The sequence below is a fragment of the Budorcas taxicolor genome, chromosome 8 (assembly GCF_023091745.1).
Source record: "Budorcas taxicolor isolate Tak-1 chromosome 8, Takin1.1, whole genome shotgun sequence".
Taxonomy (NCBI): domain Eukaryota; kingdom Metazoa; phylum Chordata; class Mammalia; order Artiodactyla; family Bovidae; genus Budorcas; species Budorcas taxicolor.
In genome coordinates this window covers 76401818-76410620 of record NC_068917.1, presented here as the reverse complement: position 1 = coordinate 76410620, position 8803 = coordinate 76401818, and positions in this window count along the sequence as shown.

Below are 8803 nucleotides of genomic sequence, written 5' to 3'. Positions count from 1 at the left end.
AATACTGGATGGGTTGCCATTTCTTCCTCCAGGGGATCTTCCCAACCCAAAGACTGGACCCGTTTCTCCTGCATTGTCTGGTGGATTCTTTACCATTGACCCACCTTCACGTTAAACCACTATAATCTCTTTGTCCTAACTGGTCAACCCACACCCACTCTTGTCCTTCTGAAGTTCATGCTCTAAGTCTGAAAGAGTGGTCTTTTAATTATGCAAACCTATGCCTGTTGATTTTCTGGTTAAAATTCTTCAATGACATCCCTGAACTCTTGGAATGTGAAGTCCACAGTTGTTAGCCGGGCCTCCAAGACTCTGCATGTTCTGTTATCTGCCTCTCTGGTTTCCCTCCAACACTCTAAATCACATCACTCTGACTTCTTTCAGTTATTCACACACAGTTTCTTTTATCTTCAGAGCATATGCTGCTCCCTGTGTTTACAAAGATCTCCTCCATCCTTTTCTTCCTACAGCTTTTTCTCGGTTTCCAGGGCTCAGTTTAATGCCACCTCCTCTGCTCCTTCGCGTTCATTTAAATCTCCATAATAGGTTCTCCAGGTTTCCTGTTCTTAACACTTATTGCAATGATATGTACGATTATTTATTTCTTTCCCTGCTAGATGGAAAGTTCCATGTCTGTTTTGTTCAGTCATAATGCCATTTGTCTTTCTTTTTAGTGACCTGGCACCTAAACTTTCTAGCTTAGAAGAATCAATCAAACAAACAAAAAAAAGAATTAACCATTTAGGGACTTCCCTGGTGGTTCCAGGTGGCACATTTGGTGAAGAATCCACCTGTCAGTGCAGGAGATGCAAGAGACATCAGAAACATCCCCTGGGGGAGGAAATGGCAACCCACTCCAGTATGTGAAGTGAAGTTGCTCAGTCGTGTCTGACTCTTTGCGACCCCATGTACTGTAGCCTACCAGACTCCTCCATCCATGGAATTTTCCAGGCAAGAGTACTGGAGTGGGGTGCCATTTCCTTCTCCAGAGGATCTTCCCAACCCAGGGATCAAACCCAGGTTTCCTGCATTGCAGGCAGATGGTTTACCATCTGAGCTATTCTCCACTGGAAAATTCCATGGACAGGGGAGCCTGGCAGGCTAAAGCTCCTGGGGTCTCAAAGGGTCTGATATACTGAGCATACTGATATACGATGCATTGGTGGTCCAAGACTTCGCATTTCCACTGCAGGAGGCACAGGTTCAATCCCTGGTTGGGGAACTAAGATCCCACATACCTCAAGATACAGTCAAAAACATAAAGAGCCAACAATTCAGTGAATCCTGGTGGGAGAGGCAGGAAGGCCAAAGACCACCCATTTGCCTTTCGAGGCTCCACTGCACCTGAGACATGAGCATCCCCCCATCAGGAACATCAACAGAGGATTTAGGATCAAGAACTGATCACACAGGAAGAACTGAAGAGTTGGAAGGATCATTCCTCTCCTTCTGGCAGAAGCAGTGGCGGTGGCTCCAAGAGGAGTGACTGGGACAGAAACAGTTTTGGTTCTGGCAGTGACAGGGGCTGCCAAGTGAGGTCCTGGCATAGGATTGAAAAGTGTCCTTGCTGTACAGCAGAACTAACACAACACTGAAAGTCAACTGTACTCCAATAAAACTAAAAAAGATAAAATGACCACCAGTTACAAAAAAAATAGAGACAGAAAAATGTAGTCCTAGGATTTAGGAACTTCACTGGTTCAGAGGTGTGGCTTTCCAGCCTTCTCCATGGTTCTGTCACTTGTAAATAATTTTTTAATAGGCCCTGCATGCATCAGACTAGACCACAATCCACTAGTCAGAGGTGACTAATGAATGCAGCAGCATCTCGGAGGAGTTACTGACATGAAACACATACACTATTAATATTCGCTGGTTAAAGGAAAGCATGAAACAAAAGGATCATAGATGTCTTTGTGGACTGAAGAGCCTGTATATACTTACAGAGGACAATTTTCAAACTTCACATCTACCTTACATTTAAACGGGGCTTCCCTGGTGGCTCAGATGGTAAAGAATCTACTTGCAGCACAAGAGACCTGGGTTCAATTCCTGAATTGGGAAGATCCCCTGGAGAAGGGAATGACAACCCACTCCAGTATTCTTGCCTGAGAAATTCCATGGACAGAGAAGTCTGGGGGGGCTACAGTCCACAGGGTCTCAAAGAGTTAGACACAACTGAGTGACTCACTTTCATTCACATTTAAATGGCAAAAGTTACCAAGGTTAAACCAAAGTTTGGAAACACTGCATTTGTTGATATTGGAAATTCATTTAAGACTGTGCTCACTGCATTAATACCTGATTTCTTTTCCCACTAGGAAAAAAAAAAAGGGACTTCCTTGGTGGTCCAGTGGTTAAGAATTCGCCTTGCAATGCAGGGGCTGAGGGTTTGACCCCTGGTCTGGGAACTAAGATCCCACATGCTACAGGGCAACTAAGCACGCGTGGGACAACTAAAGTCTGTGTGCCAAAATGAAGATACTGCATGCTGCAATTAAGACCCGATGTGGCCAAATAAATAAATAAATAAATATTTTTAAAAAATCACATCCACCAAAGAATAAAAAGTTGACCCAGCAACCAGGGAGTTTGCATTATAGCAAGGGCAGTTCACCTGGAGCTAAGGCTCACAGGCTTATAGACTAAAACCCAAAGGAATTCAGAAGTTGCTCTTATGAGCAAGAACGTGGGTGAGATCTGGGTCATTTATTGAACCTAGATTTTCTCTTCTGTAAAATCTCAAGAGCAACAATATAGGCTGTTGTGAGGATTAAAGAATGTAAGAGCTCAAATCTACTAAGTGCTCTGTGGTGACCTGAATGGGAAGGAAATCCAAAAAGAGGGGATATATGTATACATGCAGCTGATTCACTTTGCTGTGCAGTAGAAACTGACATAGCATTGTAAAGCAACTATGCTCCAATAAAATTTTTTTTAAAAAGAATATAAGATTCAATTTCTGGTCAGTGCTAAATGGTCCCCTAGTGTTTTCATATTTCCTTCCTCCCTCACTCATATTGTCTTCCTTCCCTTGCCCCTCACTCTTCATCTCAAAAAGCAATGTATTTATTAAATCACATGGCTAACACGGCAATGTTTAAGAAGCCAGTGATACTGACAGTTTCTTCATGCTGTTCTCAGCCTGAATTACACTCCACCCAAAATACAGATTCTTTGGCAGGAACGTTATAACATGGATAAAGGCACAGATGATATGAAAATTAACTTTCAGAAATCGTTAAAATGTGTATAGGCTTTCTTTTTCAGATTTATTCCCAATGCTGAACTTGGCGATGCCCACATGGATGGCTTGAAGCTTCAAAAAAATCTATCTTTGCACAAGGCATGTTAATGTTGCCAATATAACAAAATGTGCCACTCACTCTGACAATACTGCCCAGGGTTTGATTCAATTCTGTTATTTCCTGGATTTGGGCTTCCCAGGCGGCTAGTTGGTAAAGAATCTACCTGCCAATATAGGACATGTAGGAGTCGTGGGTTTGACCCCAGGGTTGGGCAGATCCCTTGGAGGAGGAAATGGCTACCCACTCCAGTATTCTTGCCTGGGAAATCCCATGGATAGAGGAGCCTGGCGGGCTATAGTCCATGAGGTCACAAAGAGTCAGATGCAACTTAGCGTCTAAGCCCATATGCACCATTAGAACAGTTGACAAGTATTTTCAAGAGAATTAGTTATTAAAGAAATCTAATGTTTGGGTTAGAAGCTGTAGTTTTCAGGATATAAATAGACACTTAAGAAACCCCAGACACTTGATTTTAAAAAGAGCCATGAAAAGTGATTTTTGTTTTTAAATTAGCAACTCAACTCTAATTTATGAATGGTGTAATATAGGTGAATTATTTAAGACCTCTGAGCCCTGGTTCCTTCATCTATAAAATTACCTAATATAGGAGTCTATTAAGCAACAGCAACCACAATGCTCAGCAAAAAGAAAATCCTCACCGGATGCAGTTTTTCTCAGCAGGCAGTGAAGACAATGTGTTAGAAACTCTGACTTTAAAAATTCTCACAAAATCTTGCCATTTGCAACAACATGGATGGATTTGGAGAGCATTATGCTCAGTGAAGTAAGTCAAAGAAAGACAAATTCTGTGCGATATCACTTATATGTGGAATCTAAATAATACAAGAAACTAGTGAATATAACAAAAAAAGAAACAGACTCGAAGATATAGAGAACAAACTAGCAGTTACCGGCATAGATGGGAGGGGCAGTATAGGGGCGGGGGAGTACGAGGTGCAGACTGTTCAGTATAAAACAAATTATAAGGATATATTGTACAACATGGAGAATAGATTCTGGGTTTAATTCAGTTCAGTTCAGTTCAGTTGCTCAGTCGTGTCCGACTCTTTTCGACCCCATGAATTGCAGCACGCCAGGCCTCCCTGTCCATCATCAACTCCCAGAGTTCACCCAAACTCATGTCCATCAAGTCGGTGATGCCATCCAGCCATCTCATCCTCTGTCATCCCCTTCTCCTCCTGCCCCCAATCCTTCCCAGCATCAGAGTCTTTTCCAATGAGTCAACTCTTCGCATGAGGTGGCCAAAGTACTGGAGTTTCAGCTTTAGCATCATTCCTTCCAAAGAACACCCGGGACTGGGTTTAATTAGAAGGCTAAATAATCAGCTTGACCCATGCAGCTTCAAGAGATTTCCATAAGCTCTATTCTTTCTCTTAAGTGTTTCTTAAACATTTTCCTCTTCTCTCTCCAAAATGAAACTTTTCAAAAACCTGTTGCCACTCTATACAATTTCCCTAGAGTTCAATCCTCCCTAATTCTTAAGTTATCTCGAAATATTTGCTACTCTACTTCAGGTAAATTCAATAAAACTGGCCTGAAACTAGCTCTGTGTGTGTGTGTGTGTATTAAAAAAAAAACAAAATTCACTTGGAAGAAATGGGCTTCCACGGTGGCTCAGTGATAAAGAATCTGCTTACAATGCAGGAGACACAGGTTCAATCCCTGGGTCGGAAAGATCCATTGGAAAAGGAAATGGCAACCCACTCCAGTATTTTTGCCTGGGAAATCCCATGGATAGAGGAGCCTGGTGGGCTACAGTCCATGGGGTCACAAAGAGTTGGATGTGACTTAGCGACTAAACAACAACAAATTCAGTAGAACTGGCCTGAAACTAGCTCTGTGTGTATGTGTTGAACACAAAATTCAGTAATTTTCACTATTTTTAGCACGCATGTGGTGACAAGCATTGTCAGTTTGGGGACACTGTGGAAAACAAATCAGATACAGCACTTAACTCAGAGAGCCTCAGGGCCTGTGAGGCATGGAAACAGACTGTCATATTTCAGGGTGAACTGTGCTGCAATGGGGGTAAATGCCAAATGTGAGGGGGAAGGGCTATCCTGGCAGATGAAACCATATTCACAAGGGCCAAGAGTTAGAAGAGCATGAAGATCTGGTCAGTCTGACCTGTGTTGGGGAGGGAGTAGAGAACAGCCACTGGAGAGTTGAGGCTGAGACAGGCAGAGCCTGATGGGAAGGGCCTGGCAGCAAACTCGCCCGCTCAGTTGCTCAGTCTATTTGAGCCCCCATGTGTAGCCCACCAGGCTCCTCTGTCCAGGGAATTTTCCAGGCAAGAGTACTGGAGTGGGTTGCCATGTCCTCCTCTACGAGATCTTCCTGACCCAGGGGTCAAACTCACATTTCCTACATTGGTAGGCAGGTTCTTTACCACGAAGCCAGCCAGGAATCCCGGCAGCAAACTTAGGACACTTTACCCTTAAGATAACAGGGAACCATTTAAGGGTGACACTGTGATCTGATCAGAGTTGCACTTGAGAACAATTGCTCTGGCTGTCAAGGAGACCAGTTAGGAAGCTCTCACAGGGGCCCAACAAAGGGGGTTGCGAGGTGGCCTGGATTAAGGTAGGGGAAGGTGGGGAGAATTAGGTGGAGCTATTTTGAAGGTGGAATTAATAGCCCATGGTGACAGACTGAAGTGGAAAGGAAAATAACTGGTGAACTTTGGATTTGGACAACTGAAAGGATACTTGTGTAATTCACAGACAACATAAGAAGATGTGGAAGGGAAGATGAACAAGAGTTCAGGACAGAAGAAATTTAAAATGCCAGTGGTAGGACTTCCCTGGTTGTCCAGTGGTTAAGAATCCACCTTGCAACGCAGGGGCACAGGTTCAATCCCTGGTTCAGGAACTAAGATCCCACAGGCTGTGGGGCAATTAAGCCTGTGTGCAACAACTACTGAACCCACATGCCCTAGAGCCCATGTTCTGCAGGAAGAGAAGCCACCGCAATGAGAAGCCCAAGCACCCCAATGAAGAGTAACCCCTGCTCATCGAATGCAAGTAGAGAAAGTCCGAGTGCAGTAGCGAAGACCTGGTGCAGCCAAAAATTTTCAAAAAGAAACAATAATCTTAAAATAAAATGTCAATAGTAGCTGGATATGTGGACCTGGAGTCCAGTAGAGATCTGCCATGATTATAGCTGTGGGCCTCCTTCCCAGGTACCTGTGAGTCAGTGAGTCAAAATCTTGGCTGTGCAGAAGAATCATTTTTGGAGCTCTTTGTTTTGAAAAGCCTGTTATTTTTTTCCTTCTGCAATATATCTACAATTTTTCCATATTCTTTGTATGAGTGAGAGTAGAGGCCAGGACATTAAGTGGAGGTCAAATTCATTGAGGTTGAAGAAGTAAAGACAATTTTGTTTGCTGAGCATTTCAAGAAATGATATGAGCTGCCTGTGGGCTGCGTTAGCGGCGCGGGGCAGGGGGCGGGGGGGGGGGGGGTAAGGGTGGGGAGGGCAGCAGTGGGTATGTGTGTGTGTATCTTTTACTAAGTGGTAAGCAAACGATTTCTGACATGACTCGTAGCTCTCCTTCCCTCACCCCAAGCTTCCAGCCTCATTTCACTTAAGCAAACTTCAAGTTTGCATTTCCAAGTCTAAGACTTGAACAGCAGCTTAACTATCCATTCGCACTTCAAAACTCTTGGAAACAGCTCAAATGCTCTTTCTGGTTATTTATAGGACTTAGCATGGTCCACTGACTTCTGATTGAGTGCTGCTTTCTGTCTTTTCAGCTGGAGAAATGAGGCCTTTTTCCTTGAACTTATAAACTGATGAATTTTATGACCTTTCTATTTGTGTTTCTAAATAAATAATAACAACAAATGAAGTAGATGACATGGTAATCTTTACAAATTCTCCACTCCAAAGTTTCCACTGTTTTATAATTAATCTAGAAAAGTGGCGGTGACTTTGAACTTCATACCCCTCGCAGAGCAGAGCTATAATAAACAATCCCAGGCTAAAATACACAAAAATTTAAATGTCAGGAATGGGGTTTACTAATTCACTAATGATTAATCATTTGTTATTTGGAATCCTTGCTTTCCTGCAACCAGAATATATAGCTTTTCCTCTGCATTCTGGTTCATTACCTTGTCCATTTACCAAGAGACATAGGGAGACTCAGAAAAACATGGTTTCTTGTTCCACCAACAAATATAAAGGAATACTTATAAGAGGTCCATAATGCCTATACATCATTCTGCTATTTTCAATTCTGCTTTTTAGACTGAACTGTAATTTACTGACAGCAATTACATAATTAAAAGGTCCCAAGACATCGTTTAGTCCAATCTGAGACAGCTGAAAACACAAAAGCATCATCTAGGCTGAAAGGTGGCAGAACCTGGTCTGGGCTTCCAGCTGACTCAACGTCAAGGAATGCTTGGGGAAGATGCCAGGAGCAATTAAAAGGCTCCAGGAGTCTCCTGCTTAGTTCCAGCTGTTTTCAGATCAGGACATACAGATGAAAAACAGTTCCATCTTCCTTCAGCATCTACCACCATCCACACCTTTAAAGACCTAGACTTCATGGAGAAAAATAGAGCCCATCATGTGTGAATTTCCTCCGTTCTGTGTTCCTCACAGATCTCACTTCACCTTTTCTCACCTATCTCATTTCCTACTGTGAATGTTTGGGTTCAGTGAATTTTGAATGGTTCCAACAGTTTCTCTCCCCCTTTCCAAGGTTAATCTCGTCTCTGAGTCCTAAATATAGTCTTAATTTTTGTCTTGGATAAGGTCCTGTTTGTGCGTGCTTAGTCACTCAGTCATGTCTCTTTGTGACCCTGTGAATTGTAGCCTGCCAGGCTCCTCTTTCTACAGAATTCTCCAGGTCAAGATCCCAGAGGACCATTATTTATCTGCTCCCTTGCATCTTATTTCCTTTTGTGCTTTCTCCTACCCTACATTCACCCCTCCCACCTTCTATACCCCAACCTAAGCAAACAATCCTATCAGCTGGTCTCCTCTTGGAAATCTTCCCCTTCATCTCCAAACTGACTGAGAAAAGTCAATACTTTCTTAGTTGCAATTCATCCTTTGACCCAATTCAATTTAATGTGGGACCTCTTTTGCTCTGACAGAAAATGCTCTTGCAAAGATTAGCAGTGATTTAATTGCCAAGTGCAAAGGCTTCTTTTCAATTCACCCTCTTAAATTGGACAGGGTTGGTCACCACCTCTTTTCCGGGAGAGGTGGTTCTCCCACCACACTATTTTACTTTTTGAGCTTCTCTTCTGCTCAAACGCTGCACTTTACTATTTTCCTGACTTCTCTCATCTGTCCTCATGTCCAAATCTTCAAATATGATACAACACACTCACGTGTGTGTCTCAGTGTGCCTGTTTCATTTCCACTCCACACCTGACTCCTGAGTTCTAGTTCTATACAAGGTGTCAGGCACTTCACTGGTGGGTGGTCCAGTGGTTAGGATGCCACACTTCCACTGC